The sequence below is a fragment of the Panulirus ornatus genome, chromosome 35 (genome assembly GCF_036320965.1).
Source record: "Panulirus ornatus isolate Po-2019 chromosome 35, ASM3632096v1, whole genome shotgun sequence".
NCBI classification, from domain to species: Eukaryota; Metazoa; Arthropoda; class Malacostraca; order Decapoda; family Palinuridae; genus Panulirus; species Panulirus ornatus.
The window spans coordinates 5,832,569-5,857,017 of NC_092258.1; positions in this window are offsets into that span (position 1 = coordinate 5,832,569).

Below are 24,449 nucleotides of genomic sequence, written 5' to 3' on the forward strand. Positions count from 1 at the left end.
TTCGGGTTGGTAGGTGGGCGGGCGATCATTGGGGTTGGTAGGTCTGTGGATGATCGGTGGGGTTGGCATGTAGGTGGTCGATCGGTGGGGTTGCTTTGTGGTTGGACGATCGATAGGGGTTTCTAGGTAGGCTGGGGATCGGTGGAGTAAGCAGCAGACGGGTGGTTGGCTGTATCAGTGGGTTGATGGGAGGTCAGGTGTGTGGGCGGTGAAACTGATGAGGTAGTGAGGTTTGTAGGTAAGTTATTGTATTACGTGATGCCTGTGAGATGGTCATCAGTGTTAACGTACCATGCCATTTTTTTTTTTTTTTCGCTGTAGTAATGTAGTACAGAGGACGAAGGGTGTTTACCAGCGTCCACCTGCTCGAGGTTACACTGCGAGTGGAAGAAAAACAGTCACCTTTGGCGAGGCCGTACGATGGTCAGTTTGCGAAACAAGAGTAGAGTCTCGTCAAAGAACATCTCACTTTAGAGGAATCCCTCCTGTCCTTGATACTGATTGGAGAGCAGCACTGGAGAAAAATGGGGTCCTGGAGTAGTTGTAGACAGAGATAGAATCGAGGACAGGGACCTGTGTTGTAGCTGTACATTACTACAACATCTCTTTTTTTGCAGTTTGTGTATAACACCTTTTTTATGACATACCAAAGATGTGTGAAGCGAAAAGCAGAGCAGTGTTACTCGGGGTTTTATCCGCAATATATATATATATATATATATATATATATATATATATATATATATATATATATATATATATATTCACTTATTTAACCATTCCCTTTCTATGGAGAGTGTTGCACGACTGTGGCCTGCAATTGCATTCATGTTTTGTTGACTTTAATTCATATTCTAGACAGTTTGTTGAGACAGAAATATCACTGAACGTTACATAGCTCCGTAAGGCTGGTAGACTCCACCCTCACAGCACATTAAGCCATAGCGGTCACTTGGTCACTTCAATGAAAGTCGATTCGAGTGTGTGTGTGTGTGTGGGTGTATCCGAGTGTTGCATCATGTAAGCCACGTCGTAGTCATTCATGTAACCGATTCGAGTGTTGTTGTCAGCGTCACCGAGGGCGTCACCGTAACATCCGTGACGGTCAGTGAACGTCACGGACGTCCTGTTGGCCCATCCCCGTCCCTGACCGTTCCGCTGCGTCCAGAGGGAGCACCTGGCCTCTCGCCGTAGGGGATAGTGTGCCAACTGTTCTATGGTCTGGATCTGGGCGTGGCTCGGCTCGCACTGTAGCGGAATCCATACCATACGCAGCCCCAGGAGGCTGATCTTTACCTTGGTTGAGAAACATCACAAACATCACATTCTAAAACCTACGTTGGTAGGTGACGTGAAGGATTACAAAGGCCTTAGCCTGGTAAGGGCCCTTGTCTTTTGAGGGTCTATGATCTCTCAGGCCTTACCCTGGTACAGGCCCTTTATCTTAAGCCACCCCACGCCTCCAATTCCCTCCATGGCATTTATGGTTTACGGTAAACGCATTTTGGTCTCAGAGAGCCAGAGGGACTGAGCCTGATTCTCGAATGTGTATTCGGTAAATGATGGACGAGATGAAGAGGGAAGATATCCCTCTGGCCTGGATCGCTGAGGCGACAGGTGAATCCTTGTAGACAGAGGAGGAAAGACGTGCCCCTTCCATGTTCCTCCCACCTTCCACAATATTGGTCGACCGAAGGAAAATAACAGAAAAATGGCTAAGTGAGGAAGAGGGAGTGAGAAACAACGTGAAGAAATCCTTTGGTGAATGGAAGAAAGTAACAGAAGAAACACATTATGATGGATGTACAGGAATTCAAGAGATTGGATGAGAGGAAAGAGCGTTGAAAGATGTGGCCCCGCAAGAGTGAAACTCCCTTCCCTTAATGCACAAATGCTCGATAACACACACACACACACACACACACACACACACACACACACACACACACACACACAGTAGAGAGGTGACGTGATCACAATCTCTAAGGTTTAAGACCAGTTTGATGACGTCAACAGTGGAGAATTCTTGGGGAGACGTAAGGATAGAACAACTAGAAGCCATGACGTGAACTTGAGGTAGAAACTTGTTAGAAGAAATGTAATGACGTACTTAATATTACATGAGTAGTGGGTGAATGGAATTAATGGGGATGGAAAAACTGCCAATGTGGACAGTTTACATAAGTTTGAATAATTGTATGATACTAACAAAAATGAAATTGGGGGGGGGGGGTGTATCCACAAGCGTAGAACTCCCTCCCCGTACCATGCAAATAGCTAACCACACACACACACGCACGCACACGCACACACATACCAGGATGTAGACTTGTGAATGTAAGCACAAGGCCAAGCAGTGGTGGCTGGAGGTGTCAGGTATGTTGCAACGGAAGCAGGTGGCAATGATGGTGGTAGTGGTGGTGGTGGTGGTAATGATGGTGGTGGTAATGATGGTGGTAGCAGTGATGATTTTACTAATGGTGATGATGGAGCAGCCTCGAGATTAGCGAGATAGTAGATCTCGGGAGGTCGGTGTTAAGTCATGCTGAACCTGGGGAGATAGATAGATAGATAGATAGATAGAGAGAGAGAGAGAGAGAGAGAGAGAGAGAGAGAGAGAGAGAGAGAGAGAGAGAGAGAGAGAGAGAGAGGCTGATGAACAGGATCAATGAGATGATCTGGTGAAGCATAGGTCGTGGGGAGGCCATTGTGGGATGGGAGGTTAGTGGGGCTTGGCGACCTGTGCTGCTGCTGTTGCTGCTGACCAGAGCTTGTCTGCTTAGGGAGGATGTTAGTGTGGGGGAGGCTGTGTGTTTGTGTGTGTGTGTGTTCATCACACTGGTCTGGGATGGCCATCTGGTCGTTGATTTACACCTGAAGCGGCGGCAGTAAGTACGACCTCACAGTCCATCTCATGTCTTTGGCAGGCAGACCCCTCTTCATGTCCTGATGGGCAACTTGTGTCTTCTTTATCAAGACCACAGACTCGGAGCCAGACAGCCAGACAAGACAGCTGCAGGGCTACCACCTGTGTGCCCGCTTTTGGGCACTTCACCAGCAGTAAGATTAATAATTGCGCTCTGGACATCTTCATAATCATTTTGCCTCCTCCTCCGCCCCGACAGAGACTTTCTAAAACAGCTTTCGACTGTCCGCGGAAAAATCGTCAGTCATGGTAACTCCATTCAAGACGCATTGAAAAGCAGGAGGAGGCAGTGGCAGGAGGCGAGCACCTACCACTTGGCCTTAGTTCAATGACCCTTCACTACATTGCTTTATACACGAAGGCTGCATCCCTGTGCAGATCTGGTGGTTATTTTAAGGTCAAGGCGAGAGCACTGATATCTGGGGAATGGATAAGAAGTCTTGAAGGAACCACTAGAGGCGGGAAGCCTAAGCATTAGCCATGTATATCAAGACATATCATAGGAAACTGTAAGGGGCTTATTGGTTTATGCGAGACTGTTTCTCCTCCTATACTGAGCCGTTGTTAGTCATGCATATCCTATACCGTGCATGGGAGACTTCCTCCGTACGTGTTAGGATCTAAATCATCTTCATTTCCATCATTGCTGACGATGATCGTAGTGTCTTTAAGCTATAGGGATTCGATCTTTTTTTTTCATATCTCTAAGCATTTATAATCATAGACGAAGTAACTATCATTTCTAGTAAGAGGTCTTTTAGTGTTGATCTTGAATGCACAAACGGATGTCGAACCCTGTCTCTCAGCTCCTTCAGAAGCGATGGTACGACCCGACACGTCAGTCGGTGCGACGCCTGGGCACGACCGTACAGTACAACCCTTTCATCCACTGGTAGGACACCTTTGGTATGATGGCTTTGCATTTGACCTAACCTTTAAAGGCCAGTTTGAAGACCAGGCCACCGTATCCAAAGGCCGCTGCGTCGTACCCGAAGATCGTATCTTTCTTTTTTTTTTATTCACTGGTCGTACTCTCATGATTAACGATCCTCACTTCGTGTTCAAGGGATTAACGTGAACTGCCAAGCTCTGTCGAATCCGGCAGGTAGAAAAACGATGCCTCCCGCGCCTCAGTCGATCTTTGCTCACATTCACAGTAGTTCAGTGAACATGACTTTCAAGACCACGTCAAGAGAGCAGTTCTTAATTCACTCTGGTTCCTCCAGCGGCTGAACATCACTTAGATAAAAGTAGTAGTAGTAGTAATAGTAGTAGTAGTAATAGTATTAATAGTAGTGATGGATTCCAGTGGATGAGAGGGAAAAGTAATCTTGTGAAGGGAGAAAAAGTAATTTCTTACCCCTGTCTTCCATGAAACATAGGATATTTACAATGGATAATAACAAGTCACAAATTGGAAGATTGTAAGATTTTTTTTTCCGGGTCATATACATCTTACAACACAGTCTTACGCCTGACACAGGCGCTGGTATAATCACCTTATCTTCGCAACACGTTGCATTCTTGCTTTATTACACCAGTGGACTAATTCTTCCATTCTCAAATACCGGCGTCTCGCGACCCCCCCGAACTAATTACTACAGTGATGATGATAGTTTCTTCATTTATTTTTTTCTTCTTCGTAACTTCAAGTCGATTGTCTTCTTTTTTTTTTCCATCCGGTTGGCTCAGCTTTCGTCACCGGCGTCCCACGGGTATTAAGGAGATGACATTTGCTGCTCCGATAATTCACGAGGGAGTGTGTTGATTGGACCCGTGTTTGAATACGTTGCCTTCTGGTTTTATTTACTAATAATCGTGTTATTAGTGTTATTACCATTATTAGATTCATAATCACACACACACACACACACACACACACACACATATATATATATATATATATATATATATATATATATATATATATATATATATATATATATATATATATATATATTTGTATGTGTGTGTGTGTGTATAATGAGGGCTGAGGTTGCTATAATGACAGGACCTCGATAAAGAATCACAAATAAGCTTGTACACGAATTTTCAAGCATCAGGATCGACCGTTTCTTTTATCATCCCTGCATCACAATGACTTACGATGTGCACTTTCACTCTCCTCGCTCAGTATTGTCAGCGTTCAAAAAAAAAAAAGGAGTGGGGAGGAACTTGAGATTTCTGAGCGTTTTTGTATAAAACGCCCTTTATAAATACGCTATTTAAGTATGGGAAAGGGATTAAACGGACATGGAACCGTCTTTGGAATATATGAAATACCAGGAATTGACACCGAGGATGACCCAACCAGCCTGGCAGTTCAATTGACGTCGAAAAGAAGTAAAGATTCATGAAAGTCAATCATGAACTTGTGTTAAGGTATTCGTGGTGAGCGGGTGGAAGGGAAGAGTTGACAATCTTGTGGTCATGTTGTTCACTTTCCAGGGGCTTCCTGCCACACTACCTCATATATATATATATATATATATATATATATATATATATATATATATATATATATATATAGAGAGAGAGAGAGAGAGAGAGAGAGAGAGAGAGAGAGAGAGAGAGAGAGAGAGAGAGAGAGAGAGTCACTAACAAATTTAAGATCATTCCGCGTAAGTTTGGAAATCTTATTATGTAATTTGGTATGCCGACGCAATGATATCGAAGATGGTAATTACAGTCATTACCGTGTCTTCGAAATCTTCTCAAAATGTGTTTTGTTCGTGCGTTCGTAATCATCCACTAGAAGGGAAGGTGGCAGGTGCTGGAAGATGCAAGACGAACAGATGCTCCGTAAAAACAGGTCTGTTGAAGTAACAGGTGTGGCTCTGGTGTCGAGTATTATCTCAGACGACTTGAAGAAAAAAAAGATGAGATAATGCACGGAAAGAAAATGTATTACGTGAAAGGTCTGGAGAGAGAGAGAGAGAGAGAGAGAGAGAGAGAGAGAGAGAGAGAGAGAGAGAGAGAGAGAGAGAGAGAGAGAGAGAGGAAAAAAAGAAATGTAGTCATTTTGTTCAAAAAGTCTTACCTCACTTGCCCGTCAGGTCTGTCGGCTCCCAGGGAGGGTAGGAGGGAGTGAGGGAGGAGGTTTCGAAAGTCGAATCGTCGTAGGTAAGTGTAGCAAGGCAGTCGGGGAGGCAGCAAGAAGGAGCTCGTCCAGCGGCGAAGTGAAAACTAAAATTTTTTTTCATCATTTAGTAGTCGCTTGGGTACGTGTGTGTGTGTGTGTGTGTGTGTGTGTGTGTGGGTGGGTGTGTGGGTAGAGGAAAGGAAGAGGTAGGTGGGAGATGAGAGAGAGGGAGGGAAGGAGCTCTGGTCTTACCATGGCTGTGTTAGAAAGTCGAAAACTTTGACGTCATTCTGGTTTTGAGGTCGCACTCTGGGGTGATATATCTATCTGTCTATCTATCTATCTATCTATCTATCTGTCCATCGCTCGTGACCTCGGTGATTACCTTCGTTTAAGCCAACGCATTATGAGATCTGTTCTAGTTGCCACCGTCCTTGTATCATACGAATACATTAAGCTTATCAGCTGTTCCATTAAGTTCACACGCCTTCAGACAAGTCCAGCCAGCTATTCCAGTGTCTACGTAATAAAGATATCTTCGAGTGCCGTTCCTTACGGTCTGTGAAAGTTCCTTGCCTCAGAGTCTGTGAGGGTTTCTTTCCTCAGAGTCTGTGAAGGTCCCTTCCCTCAGAGTCTGTGAAGTTCCCTTCTCCTAGAGTCTGTGAAAGTTCCTTCCCTTAGAGTCTGTGAGGGTTCCTTTCCTCAGAGTCTGTGAAGGTCCCTTCTCCTAGAGTCTGTGAAAGTTCCGTTGCTCAGAGTTTGAAAGTCGTCGGGAACTTTATACTTGAAGATTGTGGCTTCGTTCCACTTTGTTATTGTCTTCACTTAAAGGCTAGTTTACGTTCGCCTCAAGATACTGAAAAAGTAAGAAAACATTCGGAATATTATTGAACGCATCGTAGACACATCAATAGTAAATAAGAATGTAAATAGTAAATGATAATAGGAAAGTATTACTTGTAACTGGGCAGAACTGAGTGTTATTAAAACTAACTCAACTATAATAAACCTCTTTCAAACCTTGCTCTCCGGAGCATTTATTAACAGCCGGTCGTTAAATGGCTCGTTTAATATTTTTTTCCTTAATGTGTGTGGTATTACTCATACGAGACGTGGGGTGGAGAAAGATTTACGCTGGGAGTTGCAGCAGCAGCAGGCGTCTGCATCAGCTGTGGTGAGGGTGGATTCTCCAAGGTGCATTACACAGTGTTGTGTGAGGTCAACAGTGCAGTGTGACATTTAAAGTCTCTCTCTCTCTCTCTCTCTCTCTCTCTCTCTCTCTCTCTCTCTCTCTCTCTCTCTCTCTCTCTCTCTCTCTCTATGTGAACCATAACATAACACACACACGGTTCATCCCTTGACATAACTCACCTTAACCACCAAGATTATGAAGTCATCCCTCTCCTTTTCACCTTCCCACTCCCTCTCAGGCGTGGGGAGAGTGGAGGAGAAAAAGAACACAGGGGCCCTCATCCCCTTATACACTCATGGTACACCCCCCTAACTCGCCAGTGTACTGTATAGTAAGCGGGTGTACATGGCGTTCCCAGTCGACGTGCTTATGGCCGTGCTCACACTAGGGGTGTTAAGTAGATGTGTCGGTTCCCGTCGCTCTGGTGGATCCGATGCGTTCGGCAGCCGCCCGCCGCCGCTGCCACCACACGGGTCAGTGAACCTCAGCCATTCAGATTACAGGTCAGTATCATTCTTCTTGGACGAAACGAACGCCATGGTGGTGGTGGTGGGCGTAGGGCGTGGCGGGCAGGTAGGCAGGCATGGGGCTGCCTCCTCCCAGCCCTACCACCACCATGGGGCTGCCTCCTCCCAGCCCTACCACCACCACCACAAGCAAACTGGTCGCATTGCTTTTGCTTCTGCTTGCGCAAGTACCGTGTGTGTGTGTGTGTGTGTGTGTGTGTGTGTGTGACGCTGCTTTCGACCCATTTCACGGTGGCAGAACCGTGCACTAGCCTTGAGGATTGCCATCCAGAACTTAATTAAGGTTTTTCCCCATGTAATTCTCCCTCTCTCTCTCTCTCTCTCTCTCTCTCTCTCTCTCTCTCTCTCTCTCCCCCCTGTACGGTCATTTAGCCGACGATTTTTAGGGATAGAACCGTGGAGATCGGGTTCAGAATAACGAGGCTCGATGAAAGTGTGAATAAGATTTCACTCGCGCTCTACCTAAACAGGATAGGTAAGAGTAGAATGAAGAACTACACACTTCCTAATGTCCTAATATTTTCACGGTGACGCTACGTAAAAATCACACACACACACACACACACACACACACACACACACACACACACACACATGCACACAGATATATATACATATATGATTTTTTGAGTATTATTAGTTTATAGACACTTGTCTGAACGAAGTCAGTCTGGTAGTCTGCGAGATACATGAGGATTTCATGTATTGCTGTATTGTATTCTTAAGATACAGTTAATTCGCCGCTCGCATTCACTCGTGTGGAGTTGCTGTAACAGGGACAAGGAAGCAGGCAGTTACCCACGTCACAACTGACAGACGTACAGAATGACAGTTTCCTGGTCAGTTGGGGGTGTTATTTCTAAGCTGACCAACAACTGCCAGGGTTGTTAAAGCCGTCAATTTGAAGCTATTACAGCCACCAGCCGGCAAAATCTTTTAACACTTTCTCTAGGTGTTAAGGATAGTTGCAAGACCACATATCCACACTGCCCCACCAATCATGTGGCACCGAGTGATAACGATGGCCCCAGAGCGTCTTCATCGCTCAGGAGACGAAGGATATCTTTAATTTTTTCCCCATTACCAATACGTAACGTTCCTTCGATGACTGTCTTCATGGAGCTTTTATCACTGATTTCTATCGTTCCCGTGGCACTCTCTGTAGCGCCTTGACGTGCTCACAGATCCTCCTGAGAGAGCGGAGGGTGGGTGGGTAGGTAGGTAGGTCTACCGTCGTGGTGTTGTGTGTACACACACAGCACCGAAGGCAAACAGACCTCCCATCTCTGTCACATTACCTTGCCTGCTTCTCCTCTTATACGTTTCGAACTCGTGGGTTAATTCGTTGATGAGGGTAAGATTTTCTCACTGACTTCGCCATGGGTTGTATGGAGAGCCCGACTGACTGCTCTGTGGGACACGGTTCACTGTAGGATGAAAACAGGGGAGCACCAGTCTGAATTGGAATTTATAATGGACAAATGTCATCGCTGGTTTCTGCTTCATGAGAGTTTCACGCGAATACTTCGCCTAAGCGGATGAAGATCATTATAGCTTTTTTATCCTTTTTCTCGCCATTTATATAGAAGACTTTTTGACACGAATTCGGTCTTAAACATAGAGGATTTATTGACGGGAAATGCCTATGGCAGACCTGGCAAAGCTATAGCGTGAATGGTGCATCGGTGAGCGTTCCTGACCGTGACGCATTCACGGGCCGGCCAGGGTCGAGCGCATGGGTTGGAATCCTGGCTACGGCAGTCGGTCCACAGTCAACCCAGCAGTTCATCCACTCTTAGGGGGTTGGTCGATAAAATGGGTACCTTGTTTAGGGTAGGATATATATATATATCTATATATATATATATATATATATATATATATATATATATATATATATATATATATAAATATATATATATATATAGCGTTAATGGGATGGACTTGATTAGGGCTTCAGCTACCCATGCCGTCTCAGCTAACATCAAAAAGTAACGTAGAAAACAGCGTTCACTTGTTTTTTGTAGGTAGGGTCAACATTTTCATTCAAGAACTTCATCTAACATTTATTTTTTCCTCGAGGGATCGTTGTGTCTAATCCTGTTCCCTGTGGTCGTTGACTTAGACCCGGCGTGCTGATTTAAACTAGATGTACAATTGTGCAATTTGGGATCGTATGCATCCAAGCTCATTTTTCTCTCATGATAAACTTGGCACTGAGTGTGTTGACATACTCAGGGTGGTGTAGTGTGCTACGTTGACATACTTATGGTGGCGCAGTGCATGGAATGCGTTGACAAGCCAAGGGAAGTGTGGCGTATTGAGTGCGTTAACGCACTTCAGGTGTGATGTATGGAGTGCATCAATACGCCAAGGGAAGTGCGGGCAGTACTGAGTGCGTTGGACTTTAATGGAGAGTATGTGTGGTGCGTTATCTACACAGGATAAAGTGTGTTTTTCTGGGAAAGTATGAGGAGCTGGTCACATGACGGTGTTCAGTGTGGGGACGTCTGAGTATCAAGGTGTGTCGCTGAAACATTCCTGTGTATTTAAGAGAGACACACTGATTTAAGAGGATCATCCAATACCCGGGATGCTCTACATTTTAGGTAACCATTCGTTATCGTTTAGGTCCGTTTTATTCATTCGGTACAACGTGTGTGCTGAGGTTAATTTGTTGTGGACCTGAAGTGTTTTTTTTATGTAAGGCGTCGATTCATTCTGAGGCCTTGTTATAAGCTGCAAGGAGAAATAAATTGTCGATTCAACATAAAGCAAGTACAGAGAGAGAGGCAACAGGTGACCATTGGGCTGATTTTTTTGTCTCTTGCTTCCTTTCTCTTTATTGTTTCAGCCTCTGGCCATTACCACAAGTCCTCTCAGAGGCCAAGCCTTACATTAAATGGAGAAGTGAGGCCAAAGAGATACACTGGTACAGAAAAAAGATGAGGAACAATTTAAAGGTTTGCGGAGGGATATCAAAACCAGACTTTAATAGGAAGAGTCAGGACATAGGCGTTAGCAAAGACACGAGACGTGAAAGAGATAAAAAAAAAATGTTTTTAGTGGTGTAGGGGTAAGGAATAGATGACGTCACCGTGGCTCACTCCCGAGATAGAGAAGCAAATCTCGGAAAACAGAAGCTCTTGTCCCGTTGTCCATGCACCATTTCAGTCGATGTCCTGGTATGACGCTGAGGCAAAAGACGACTTTAAGTGCCTCTCCTCATTTGAGTAGTGGGAAGAATGGGCTATAATTTAACAGGTTAAACAAGAAGCGGAAATTCTTGCTTAACCGTTTTGCCGAGACCTTAAAACCGGACGGGTCATCTCTTGGTTTGATGATAGATAATTGATTTTCGTCTACGTTATCATACTGGATAAGATGTGATATATGCCTATAAAAGGTTCTCACTCTGTTTTAAGTCATCCTGGCTTTTTGTACATGCGAAAGCTGTAAGGAAGATAGGGTATGAATTATGATGAACTGAATCCCTCATAGTATCTGAGTTGAGGTGCTTTTCATCGTAATGAATCCTGGAGGAAGGAAGGAAGGGAAGGAGGGAGGAACAGGTTTCGTGTGTGGCTGGCCATTCATCAGATGTGATGATGGTAATTTGTGCCTTTCAGGCAGCAACACTTCTTGTGTTGGGAGGTCCCTTCTCGCAGTGGAGCTCCACTCGCATTTCAATGTGATCGTATACCTCTCTCTCTCTCTCTCTCTCTCTCTCTCTCTCTCTCTCTCTCTCTCTCTCTCTCTCTCTCTCTCTCTCTCTCTGGATAATTAAGCTCTCATGCTCTAGTTAGAACTGGCTTTGGTAAAAGAGAGGATTTCAACACAATTTTCAGAGTCCAAAGACCGTGCGGTTAGTACTTTGTTGATAAAGGAGATGATGAAATCGTGTGTTCACAGATTCATTTTGCGCATGTTATATACCATGCTAGGGGCACTGCCTGTTCCATTACAGGGCCAGCCTGTCTCCTAAGATTCCTTGAGCACGACGCTACGACCCTTGGGTACGATGGCCTGTAGTTGTTTGATGGTGGAGGGGTCGTAACGTCGTGTTCAAGGGTCTTAAGCGTCATGCTCATGGGGTTCTAACGTCGTGCTAAAGGGTCGCACTGTCGTGCTCAAGGCACGTACCGTTCTGCTCAAGGGTCGTACCGTTGCACTCAAGTCCTGTAGTTTTTCTCAAGGGCCGTACCGTCCTGCTCAAGGGCCATTCTATCCTGCTAAGGGTCGTACCATCCTGCTTAAAGGTCGAACCATCCTGCTCAACGGTCGTACCATCCTGCTAAGGGCTGTACCATCCTGCTCAGTCGTCGTACCGTCCTGCTCAACGGTCGTACCATCCTGCTAAGGGCTGTACCATCCTGCTCAATCGTCGTACCGTCCTGCTCAAGGGCCGTACCGTCCTACTCCATCGTCGTACCGTTTTCCTCAAGGGAGCGATGCCAAAATATCTACGTCTTGGGCAGATACAGCTGGGATAATTTCGCGTATCTTGATAACAGACGCATGAAAGAAAAAGATACATATGAAAACATATACCCCAAGAATTATTCTTTCAGAAAACGGAATATTCGTTGTTCTCGTCCCTCCGTGACTAAGTTCGTCCAATCCCCCTCTGCAAACCAGATTAAAGTTGCGACATTAACTGCTGGGTTACAGACATTTCTTTTTTTTTCTTTCTCCCTCTGTGCATGAACAGGGATACCAAATTGTTGCCCAACAAAGAGGGGAAATATAAGTGAAAAAAGAAGAAAGGTAAATGGCATTTGGGTAAGAGGTCTATTGGGTGAGCTTTAAGAGTGTTGATTGTATTGCATGGGTTAGTTGTCTGATGCTGATAACTTGTCATTTGACTCGTTTAACTGTTGTGGATTTTGGTGAAGTTCAATTGGTCGTAAACACCAACTTCTTACACTCAGGACTGAGTCAAGGTAGGCATCACGTTCTGGTAATAAATAGATGAATGAAATATATATATATATATATATATATATATATATATATATATATATATATATATATATATATATATATATATAAAACACACGAGAGAGAGAGAGAGAGAGAGAGAGAGAGAGAGAGAGAGAGAGAGAGAGAGAGAGAGAGAGAGAGAGAGAGAGAAGGTACTGCTGTGGAGATAACAGCAGCAGGACACACCCCGACTCACTCTGGTATATGTTGCACGCGTGTCTGTTCTGTGTGTGTGTGTGTGTGTGTGTGTGTGTGTGTGGGTCGGTCGCCGCGTCGCCTTTCCCTTCTGCTCTGAATATGGAGCTTAATCGAGCAGCCTGACTGACTGCCTGCGCCACCTGGGAAGGGAGGGAGGGAGGGAATGAGGGAGTGAGGCAGGGACGAGGCGGAGGAGGCACCGCCCCAACACGACAGTGTGAGGCCGTCGAACCCCACCCCTCAACCCTCTACCTCCTGCCTATTCCATCGACTCAGTGTAGCGGTGTCTGTACAGTGCAACACTGACGTACCTCAGTGTAGCGGCGTCTGTACAGTGTAACACTGACGTACCTCAGTGTAGCGGCGTGTGTTTAGTGTAAAACTGACGCTCGATCTCCAAAACATCGTCATATACCACTTCTTAACCTCATAATGCACTCAACTGACATTATCAAGAGTCTCTCATTTGACACCATGTCTTGGAAGTATATATATATTCCTTACATTATTCTAGGCAGCATCTGGTTGGCTGCGCATGTTGTTGGCATTGTGTAATAGATTGTGACCCGGGAAAGAGATGTGGCGTCAGAAAGTCACAGGGTACCAGGAAAACTGGTCTGTCTCTCCACCAGGTCTCCTACAGATCGTATAAGAAAGAGTGATTAAAATGCCTCTCTTTCTTGTCGCCTTCCCAGACGATAAATATTTACATACGTGTCTTTATATAAATTCTCATAATGATGATATCATTATCTTTATATATGATTAAGGTGAAAGCCATTTTGTAATACAGTCTAGTCTACATTCTTTATCAATATCCGAAAATGATCTTATCTTGAATTCGAGAGAGGAGGAAAAAATACAGAAATAATAACCTAAAAAGATTTGGCTGTTGTATCGCGGATGCACCTCGCGTGTGTGAGCAACAAGGTCGGAATTCCCTTTTACGTCTAGTGAGTCACTAATGACAACCCTCGCTTTACCCACCGAAGCAGAACACTCGCTAAAACATTAACCAAGTGTCGAGTCTGATTTCCAACATTTTTTTTTTTGTTTCTTCTTTTCCTTAGCGTTTGATATCAGTGCGTTCGTCCTGGAGTACCGCTCTCTGGCGAACGCCTCTCTTTTCCCCCCCCCCCCAAGCTTGTTTCTGATTGCCTAACCTCCTCATTTGGCATCGTGGACGTGTCTGTGTGTAGCTCTGGAGGATTTTGTATGAGGCTCCATCTAAGGGTGTTCCACCATTAGCAAACTCCGTCACACTGGCGTTGGGTCGCGTACACACAGCTTCCAAAATCACGTACACACACACAAACACACACACACACACACACACACACACACACACAAAGTGAAACAAAGGACTTCCACGTTTTATAAGTATTCGTTACTTATTTAAAGCTTTACGCTTCACCAAGTTGGTTCGTTGAGTGGCACCAAGGTCTCCATCTAAGTATCAAATATTTTTCACCCATACTTAAGAGGAGGAATACAAAATAGCGAACTCCAGTTGGTCGTACCCACGAGAGAGACACGAGATAAACATGTCTCACGGGGCTAAGGTTTTCAGAGAGACGGACGTGTGCGCGTGGACTGGCATGCACAATGCGCTCAGACTCGTGTAGAAAAAATGAAAACGCGAGGAAAATTCATGTAAGTGATACAGGGTAAAGATATTGTTAACACGTGTGTGTGTGTGTGTGTGTGTGTGTGTGTGTGTGAACGGCGGAGCGAGTGGTGAATAATTTCAAGGTCTCATATTCATATCCATGTGGAGCAGGTCCAGTGGAGTAATGAATAGTGGATGAACCCATATATGTAACTGGAAGGAGCCATGGAGGAACGATTGTGGAAAAGCTCCATATCCAGGTGGAAGGCTCCATGGAAGGAGGAAAGTGGATGAAGCCCACGTACAACTGGGATGATTCATGGAGGAATGAAAGTGGATGAAACCCACAAACAACTGGGATGATTCATGGAGGAATGAAAGTGGATGAAACCCACATACAACTGGGATGATTCATGGAGGAACGAGAGTGGATGAAACCCACATACAACTGTGATGATTCATGGAGGAACGAAAGTGGATGAAACCCACATACAACTGGGATGATTGTTGGACGAACAATAGCGGATGAATCCGGTTTTCTTAATTATCTAATCCTTGAAATAGCTGATGTGGGATTTTGTTTGTGTGTGCGTGTGTTACATTCTCATTCCTGAGTTTATACAACTGCTTATTATGAGAGAGAAAAGAAATTGTGATGCTTTTGATATTCACAGGTTCTCTCTCATCATTAAGTGCTGGATCTCTCAAAAGCTATTGTTTTGAATAATACAGGTACTGGGACGTACACATATATCAACATGAACAGTGTATGTGTGTCCTTTGTATTTGAGAGTGTCGATACAGGCTTTTAGTATGAATGCATACATGTGATCATTTATAACAGTGATGATGTAAGATTTGGTACAAGTCAGGCATGTGAGTCGTAGATGTCCATAGGTTAGGGTGAAGACAGTGGTATATGCAGGTGTAGTAGTGGGTATACGAGAAGGAGAGAGGCCAGTGTAAGCATAGCTACGAGCATGTGTGTCGTATTGAGTCCAGGGGAAGATTGAGGTAGATACAGAAGTGTGAGTTTAGAGACCGGTTTGTAAATATGGCTCTAGTATGAATATAGGGTTCATACCAGCTATGGTTCAGGTGTGCCTATATGTACATATATGTGTGGGTCAGGTGTACATCCATCAGAGGAGCTGGTGGTAATTCTAGTCTTGAATATGAGTTCAGGTACACAGTATGTATATATATACTCGTGTGAAAGTACGAGATAGCAATTACGCATGCAGATGCAAGTCCAGTTCTAAATACAATGGTCAGTCGCGATGTGTGTTTGTGTGTGTGTGTGTGTGTGTGTGTGTGACTCCACACGTATGACTGCAGGCCTGGGTCAGATCATAAACACAGGTTCCTTGTAAAGCATGCATGCATGCGTCATGCTAATGCATAGCTTCAGGTAGTATATGGGCGTCAACGAATGAATTTAGAAAAAAAAAGGAAAAGAAAATGATACGAAATACACCCAGACGTAAATAAGATCCGAGTCACTTTCGAGCCAGTGATGCTCAAGGTCGGTCTGTCTGTTCGTTTGTTAGTTAGACGGTCGGTCGGTCCCGCCTTGGTGGGGGTCGCTGGTTAGATGTCCCCCGCCGCGCTCGAGCCGATGCGCGGGGAATACCAAAAGACTCTCGTACTCTCGTAGGTAATTGCTCGTGTTAATGGTTCAGGCTGTTGGGTCTGGCTGGGGTTGTGGTTTTATGCCTGGTTACCGTACACGTGCGAGGTTGTGTGTTGCTGTAGTTTTGTGTGTGTGTGTGTGTGTGTGTGTGTGTGTGTGTGTGTGTGCACCGCATCACGACTGATGGAGGCTGACTCACGATCCTCCTCCTGGATGTAGCGCACATAGAGTCGTGTAGAATCACGTAGAATATACATATATAAGGGATGTGTGGTTATGATATGTGGGAAAAAGAATTAATCCAGCATGAGTCTTATCATACATATGTTACAGACATTGCAGGGTGATAAAAAAAAAAAAGACGAGCATCTACGTAGATGGGTAGATTTACATGGGTTATTTACATCAAGGTCTCTTTGAACTGAAAGCGAAGGAAATCCAGACGCATAGATTTACTTCAACACTTTTTTTTTTATCCCATTCCTCGGGCACTATCGAGCCGTCTCCGTCAGTCGCACGTCCTTACACAGCATAGAACATCTTGTGGGAAGACCTCGCAACCACCAGCTGGCGAGCTGGTCAACCCAGCCCCCAGTCCTGATGTAAAGGGGTCAGTGTGAGGAGAGTCTGTGAGCCTCCCTCACCAATCGTCAGCTGGAGCAAGGCTCCTACCCTTCACCTCCTTTCTCGCGATGACCTGCCACCGTGCCTCCTGCAGGAAAGAGGTCGCCGGCGATCTACTCAGGCTCCTGCTGTAGATGTAGACGATGGTCCTGTTGGTGTGATGCCCTTGTCAAGATAGCCTCAACCCGGCGCTAGAGCCTCATAGGGGAAGTAGGAGTATCAGATCATCCGTTGCTGTAGGTAATGTGGATCTTTCTCCCCCCCCCCAAAAAAAAAAGAGACAACGAATCCTCCTCCATCAAGAACAGAGACAGTACTTCCCTTCCATAAGTCATATACCGTTGGCGCTGATGCTACTGTTCCTGGCAATGCTGGAGCTACTTACCCTACTGCTGCTTCTGTTGTTGTTGTTGTTGGTGGTGGTTCTACAGCTCCCACTGTTGATGATGGTCGCGATGGGTCGTTCTCAGGGACGTCGACCCATCACCGGGGAGAGGAAGGATGCACCCGTTTCCCTGGTCTGACGCCGCTACCGCTGCCACTGCTGTTGTTTGCTGCTCGTGCAACGAGTTTTTGCTGGAGAAGTGGCCAGAGGAGAGGCGGGATGCGAGGTAGGATGACCGACCGAGGAGAGGTCAGCGATGAGCGGCGGCAGCAGGAGGTCGGGAGGTAATGGTAGCTCGTGTGGGTGGGAGTGTGGAGGCCGAGCAAACTGGAGATATTGGGTAGAGGTAAATAAACTTGAAGAAAATGGAAAAGAAAAAGGCAATGAATGATTAATGTAGAAAACGAATAACGAGAAACGGTAGAATATATATATATATATATATATATATATATATTTGTATGTAGCATTTATGGATCTGGAGAAGGCATATGATAGAGTTGATAGAGATGCTCTGTGGAAGGTATTAAGAATATATGGTGTGGGAGGCAAGTTGTTAGAAGCAGTGAAAAGTTTTTATCGAGGATGTAAGGCATGTGTACGTGTAGGAAGAGAGGAAAGTGATTGGTTCTCAGTGAATGTAGGTTTGCGGCAGGGGTGTGTGATGTCTCCATGGTTGTTTAATTTGTTTATGGATGGGGTTGTTAGGGAGGTAAATGCAAGAGTCCTGGAAAGAGGGGCAAGTATGAAGTCTGTTGGGGATGAGAGAGCTTGGGAAGTGAGTCAGTTGTTGTTCGCTGATGATACAGCGCTGGTGGCTGATTCATGTGAGAAACTGCAGAAGCTGGTGACTGAGTTTGGTAAAGTGTGTGGAAGTAGAAAGTTAAGAGTAAATGTGAATAAGAGCAAGGTTATTAGGTACAGTAGGGGTGAGGGTCAAGTCAATTGGGAGGTGAGTTTGAATGGAGAAAAACTGGAGGAAGTGAAGTGTTTTAGATATCTGGGAGTGGATCTGTCAGCGGATGGAACCATGGAAGCGGAAGTGGATCATAGGGTGGGGGAGGGGGCGAAAATTTTGGGAGCCTTGAAAAATGTGTGGAAGTCGAGAACATTATCTCGGAAAGCAAAAATGGGTATGTTTGAAGGAATAGTGGTTCCAACAATGTTGTATGGTTGCGAGGCGTGGGCTATGGATAGAGATGTGCGCAGGAGGATGGATGTGCTGGAAATGAGATGTTTGAGGACAATGTGTGGTGTGAGGTGGTTTGAGCGAGTGAGTAACGTAAGGGTAAGAGAGATGTGTGGAAATAAAAAGAGCGTGGTTGAGAGAGCAGAAGAGGGTGTTTTGAAATGGTTTGGGCACATGGAGAGAATGAGTGAGGAAAGATTGACCAAGAGGATATATGTGTCGGAGGTGGAGGGAACGAGGAGAAGAGGGAGACCAAATTGGAGGTGGAAAGATGGAGTGAAAAAGATTTTGTGTGATCGGGGCCTGAACATGCAGGAGGGTGAAAGGAGGGCAAGGAATAGAGTGAATTGGAGCGATGTGGTATACAGGGGTTGACGTGCTGTCAGTGGATTGAATCAAGGCATGTGAAGCGTCTGGGGTAAACCATGGAAAGCTGTGTAGGTATGTATATTTGCGTGTGTGGACGTATGTACATGTGTATGGGGGGGGGGGGTTGGGCCATTTCTTTCGTCTGTTTCCTTGCGCTACCTCGCAAACGCGGGAGACAGCGACAAAGTATAAAAAAAAAAAAAAAAAAAAAAATATATATATATATATATATATATATATATATATATATATATATATATATATATATATATATATATATACTCAGAAATGCAAGACGAAAGGTATGAAAAATCATGGAAGAAATTCGTACCAAAATCAAGCAAAGAAAAGAGACAGTCAGGAGACAAGACACTAAAAAGTAATCCGCACAAAAGAACTACACATATGTACAAAAGAAATGTAATTAATATAACAAAGGGGAAGAGACAGGTAAATGGAATTTTTCAAGACGATAACAAGCGATACTTGTGCCCTTAATCCGTCACGACTTTCACTGCGTAATGTCCCGCCATTCGTACCTCCTCGCACGGGTCATTCTGGCGCTAATTGCAAGAACGGTGCACCTGAAACACGCGTCCGTTTTCCGTGACGGTTTGTCTACAGCGAGCGTACGTTTTCTATAACGGCGTACCTCTAAACGCGGCAGTTTTTCATAACGTCACACGGCCGTTTTAAGTAACTGTACTTTAAACGTAGGTACATCTTCTGTAGGTTTTTCTTTACAACTCGGTTCTGTTTTTTTTTTTTTTTGTATCAGTGTTGCTACCACACGCTCTCGTTTTCTTTACCCAACCTCATCCAGCTATTGTTTACCCGATGAGTAAGCAGTTATGCTCCACTACCTGCTTATCCATCTCAGCGAGCAGGTTTCTGCTGACTGCTTTTGAGGAGAGAATAATCATGTGAAAAAAGACAATAAAACTAAGGTAAATATTGTAAAGATCAGAAAGAGTGAAAGGCGTGCATGGGATAGAGTGAATTGGTGTGATGTGGTATACAGGGGGCGATGCACTTCTCAGTGGACTGAATCAGGGCATATGAAGCAGTCGGGGGAAACCACGGAAAGGCCAGTCCGGTTTGTGGACATTGGTCTCTGGTTCTGGTGCATTACACATGACAGCTAGAGAATGGATGTGAACGTATGAGGTCTTTTCTGTTCCTGGCGCTACCTCGCTTCGCTAGGTATATATTTATATATATATATATATATATATATATATATATATATATATATATATATATTTATATATATATATCCACACTTGATCGCTGTATCCTGCGTTAAAAAGATAGCGCCAGGAAACAGACGAAGAAAGGCCACATCCTCTCACATCCATACACGAGCTCTTATGTGTAATGCTTCGAAACCACAGCTCCTTATATACATCCAGGCTCCACAGAGTTTTCCATTGTTTACCCCGGATGTTTCATGTATGAAAGAGAGAGAGAAAAAAAGATATATATATATATATATATATATATATATATATATATATATATATATAGAGAGAGAGAGAGAGAGAGAGAGAGAGAGAGAGAGAGAGAGAAGAAATATATGATTATGAAGCCATGCTATTATGTAATGAGTCGAATCTAAAAATATCAGGTTACGTAATTGGAGCATAATTACACTTCTGTAATGTGACGTAATTGTAGTGTGTCATGTTGTTGATTACTCTGTCGTGTAGTAATGGTGTCGATGTTGTTGACTGTGTGTGGTGGTGGTGACGACGAGTGTTGGCGGCGATGATGAAGCTAGTGTTGGCGGCGATGATGAAGCTAGTGTTGGCGGCGATGATGAAGCTAGTGTTGGCGGCGATGATGAAGCTAGTGTTGGCGGCGATGATGAAGCTAGTGTTGGCGGTGATGATGAAGCTAGTGTTGGCGGCGATGATGAAGCTAGTGTTGGCGGTGATGATGAAGCTAGTGTTGGCGGCGATGATGAAGCTAGTGTTGGCGGTGATGATGAAGCTAGTGTTGGCGGCGATGATGAAGCTAGTGTTGGCGGCGATGATGAAGCTAGTGTTGGCGGCGATGATGAAGCTAGTGTTGGCGGTGATGATGAAGCTAGTGTTGGCGGCGATGATGAAGCTAGTGTTGGCGGTGATGATGAAGCTAGTGTTGGCGGCGATGATGAAGCTAGTGTTGGCGGCGATGATGAAGCTAGTGTTGGCGGTGATAAAATGAATAGCGTCATTGTTGGAGGTTGTGGTCGTAGTAGTAGTCGTCGTCCTGTAGGCTATGACGATGGTGTTGATAATGGTGGTGTGGGGGCTCTGGCTGGCTGGCTGGTGATCTCACTATTGATGGTGACAGTGTAGGCTAGATGGTGGAGGAGCAGGGGACCAGTTGCCGCCCACACTCTTGGTACAGCAGTGGTTGATTGTGTTTTATGGTGGTGAGGGGCGGTGGTGTTGGGTGAGTGTGTGTGTGTGTGTGGATGCTTTCAGATCAGCTGTGAAGGTTGTTATGGAGTTATGGTGTGGTAGGGCAGTCTTGTGGCTTGTCTGGAGGTTCTTATAAGATATAGTAGCCAACTGGATTACGTTGGAAATTGCATTTTTAATTTATGATACGAATATATATATATATATATATATATATATATATATATATATATATATATATATATATATATATATATATATATTTTTTTTTTTCTTTCTTTCATACTATTCGCCATTTCCCGCATTAGCGAGGTAGCGTTAAGAACAGAGGACTGGGCCTTTGAGGGAATATCCTCACCTGGCCCCCTTCTCTGTTCCTTCTTTTGGAAAATTAAAAAAAAAACGAGAGGGGAGGATTTCCAGCCACCCGCTCCCTCCCCTTTTAGTCGCCTTCTACGACACGCAGGGAATACGTGAGAAGTATTCTTTCTCCCCTATCCCCAGGGGTAATATATATATATATATATATATATATATATATATATATATATATATATATATATATATATATATATATATATACCATTCCAATCATTAATGCCCTTATGTATAGTCATTATTATCTAATGTAATCAATAATCGTTCTCAGGAATGATAAATAAGAGAGCTCACGTCTTCGTGTCCCAGCTGGCCATGGCTACTGGGTATGTGTGTGTGTGTGTGTGTGTGTGTGTGTGTGTGTGTGTGTGTGTGTGTAGAATATTTATAAAAGAAAATTCTTGAAAGTCGGTCATCCCGTTTTCCTTTTGGGGGGGAGGGGAAGGGGCGCGTTGGAAAGTATAGCAGCGTCGGCTATGATGATCGCTACCCTCAAAGGCCCCTCCCCCCCTTCAATATTGCCACCTTCCCTTCCTATGTACACCCAGTGGCCACTTTTTGTACCCTCCTCTTTTTTTTCCCCCTCCCTCCTCCCTCCTCCTCCTCCTCATACTGCGAGAGTCCTAATTAAGTTTCTAATATATGCAAAGTGTTATGAATGTAAGACAGCCATGGTAACCTGTCTCGTACGTTACCTGGCGGTGCCGTTCGCTTGCTGTGGAATTCATAGAAGGTGATCAGTGTTGGAATTTGATTTCGTAGTTATGAGTTCACTCTGTGCTGTTAAAGATAGATAGATATATATAGATAGATAGATAGATACATGCCTGAATAGATATATAGGAAAACGGAGAGAAAGAAAGAGCGTAAATATAGACAACGATAGAGAGGAAGAAGATATGATAAGAAAGGATAACAGATAAAATCGAGATAAGAATAGCAACAGTGAGTACGCAAACCCTGGTGTTAACTCCTGCCGCTATTACAGATAAGGTTCGTGTCAACACATGATAATGATGGTACTAATATGGCAACAACAATCACACGAAATCATCGTAAGACAACGTATCGTTTGGAGTTGACGTGTAACGTGAGGGTATCCGACATGTGGATTTACGATCCACGAACGCTACCTTATGCTTCCGAAGACTGCGTGGCGTTTCTGTAGCCTCCCCGTGCGCACGCGCCTGAATGGGATAGACTGTCGCTCTCCTTTCAATAGATAATGATAATGTAGCCATTATCTGGATTGTATCCTTTACTTGAAACTCGAGTAGAGCCGAGTACAGCCGTGTATTGATGCCATCATGTACACTTCTGGCTCACTTGGATAGTGTGGTAGGCCACCACCTCTCCCTTTCATAGTCCGCTTGACCACACACACACACACACACACACACACACACACACACACACACACCGCTGGGACCTGAGGACTGGTTGGTTCGGTGCTTCGCGAACGGCAAGTTCACCGAAGTGAAGCTCCGAGGAGTGTCTTGAATGAACCCGTCGTCTGCGTTTCGTATTCAAGAGAAGAGGAAGATCAATAAGGTTTTGGAGAGGAGGAGTATCCGTCTTTTTTGTTGTAACTCCTCAAACACGAAAGAACGACCCTTGAGTACGACGGTACGATCCTTGAGTATTAAGGCACGACCCTCGATGGTCCAGCCTTTATGATCTGACCCTCAAAGGGTTAGGTCAAAGACCGGGCCATCATACGCAAGGGTCGTACCTATTGTGCTCGAAGGTCGTACCGTCGTGATTAAGGAGGAGTTACTGACACTGGTGATTACACACATCTAGTAAGGTTCTGGCATCACGCCCAAGCTAGTCACTATGTCTTCACTCTACCTCCTCACCTGCTCTCCATCTTTGTACCTCCCATTTATGTTTCCCCTTTCGACATATTCGTGAAAGTGATGAGAAAACGGTGAACTCCAAGATTTACTTGCGTACGATGTTTTAGCCCCGAGTCTGTGACTGTGACGAGTAAAAGAGACAGGAGTGTAGCTCTTCCATGCGGAGTTGTTACATACAAGGTTAAGGGACGGGACGACACGAGCGTAAAACTCTCTCTCCCAGTAACACACAGTTGCTAACCACACAAACCAGCAGATAACTCACGCGAACCAGTTGGCTACATGACCCACGAAAAAACAATACTAAAGGACCCACTCTGAGAGTAAAGTTGTGAGAGATTAATAACCTCAACAACAGATACACGGAAAGAAAAGCAAAGCTACAATGACCAACAGATACAGTCATAAACAGCACCAAAGAAAAAGCCGTAATAACCAACAGATACAGTGATCAACAACACTAAAGAAAAGCTGTAATAACCAGCAGATACAGTGATCAACAGATACAGCGGTCAACAGCACTAAAGAAAAGCTGTAATAACCAGCAGATACAGTGATCAACAGATACAGTGATCAACAGATACAGTGGTCAACAGATACAGTCATCAACAGCAGCAGAGATAATAGCATACCACAAGATCCACACGACAACAGACATAACAAAGAGCTACTTCCCACGCTTGAATCATGCCTGGAGGCAAGACGACAGATTGGTTCGTCGTGAGAACCGACCTGACGGAGACCAAGGCTGGATGTTTGGGGGGAGACCTGGCTGATGGCCCCACTGTGAGGCACTGCGTGACCGTCTGGCGAAGGAGGGTAAGCAGGAGGATGCCTGACAAGGGTCTCGGGTCATGTGGAACTGCATGACGAGGTTCTGGCGAAGAAGGGTAAGAAGAGGAGGGACAGATAACAGAGGACCTGATAGTCTATGGCCAGGTCACCATCTATTTGAGAACAATAAAAGGATCCCTACATCATAATATACAAGGATGAAGACAAGATAGTAAAGCAGAAGGCTCCTTCTCAACCCAACACTCCCTCGTAGAAAAGAAGGAAGAGGAGGAAGTGTAAAGAATGGGAACGG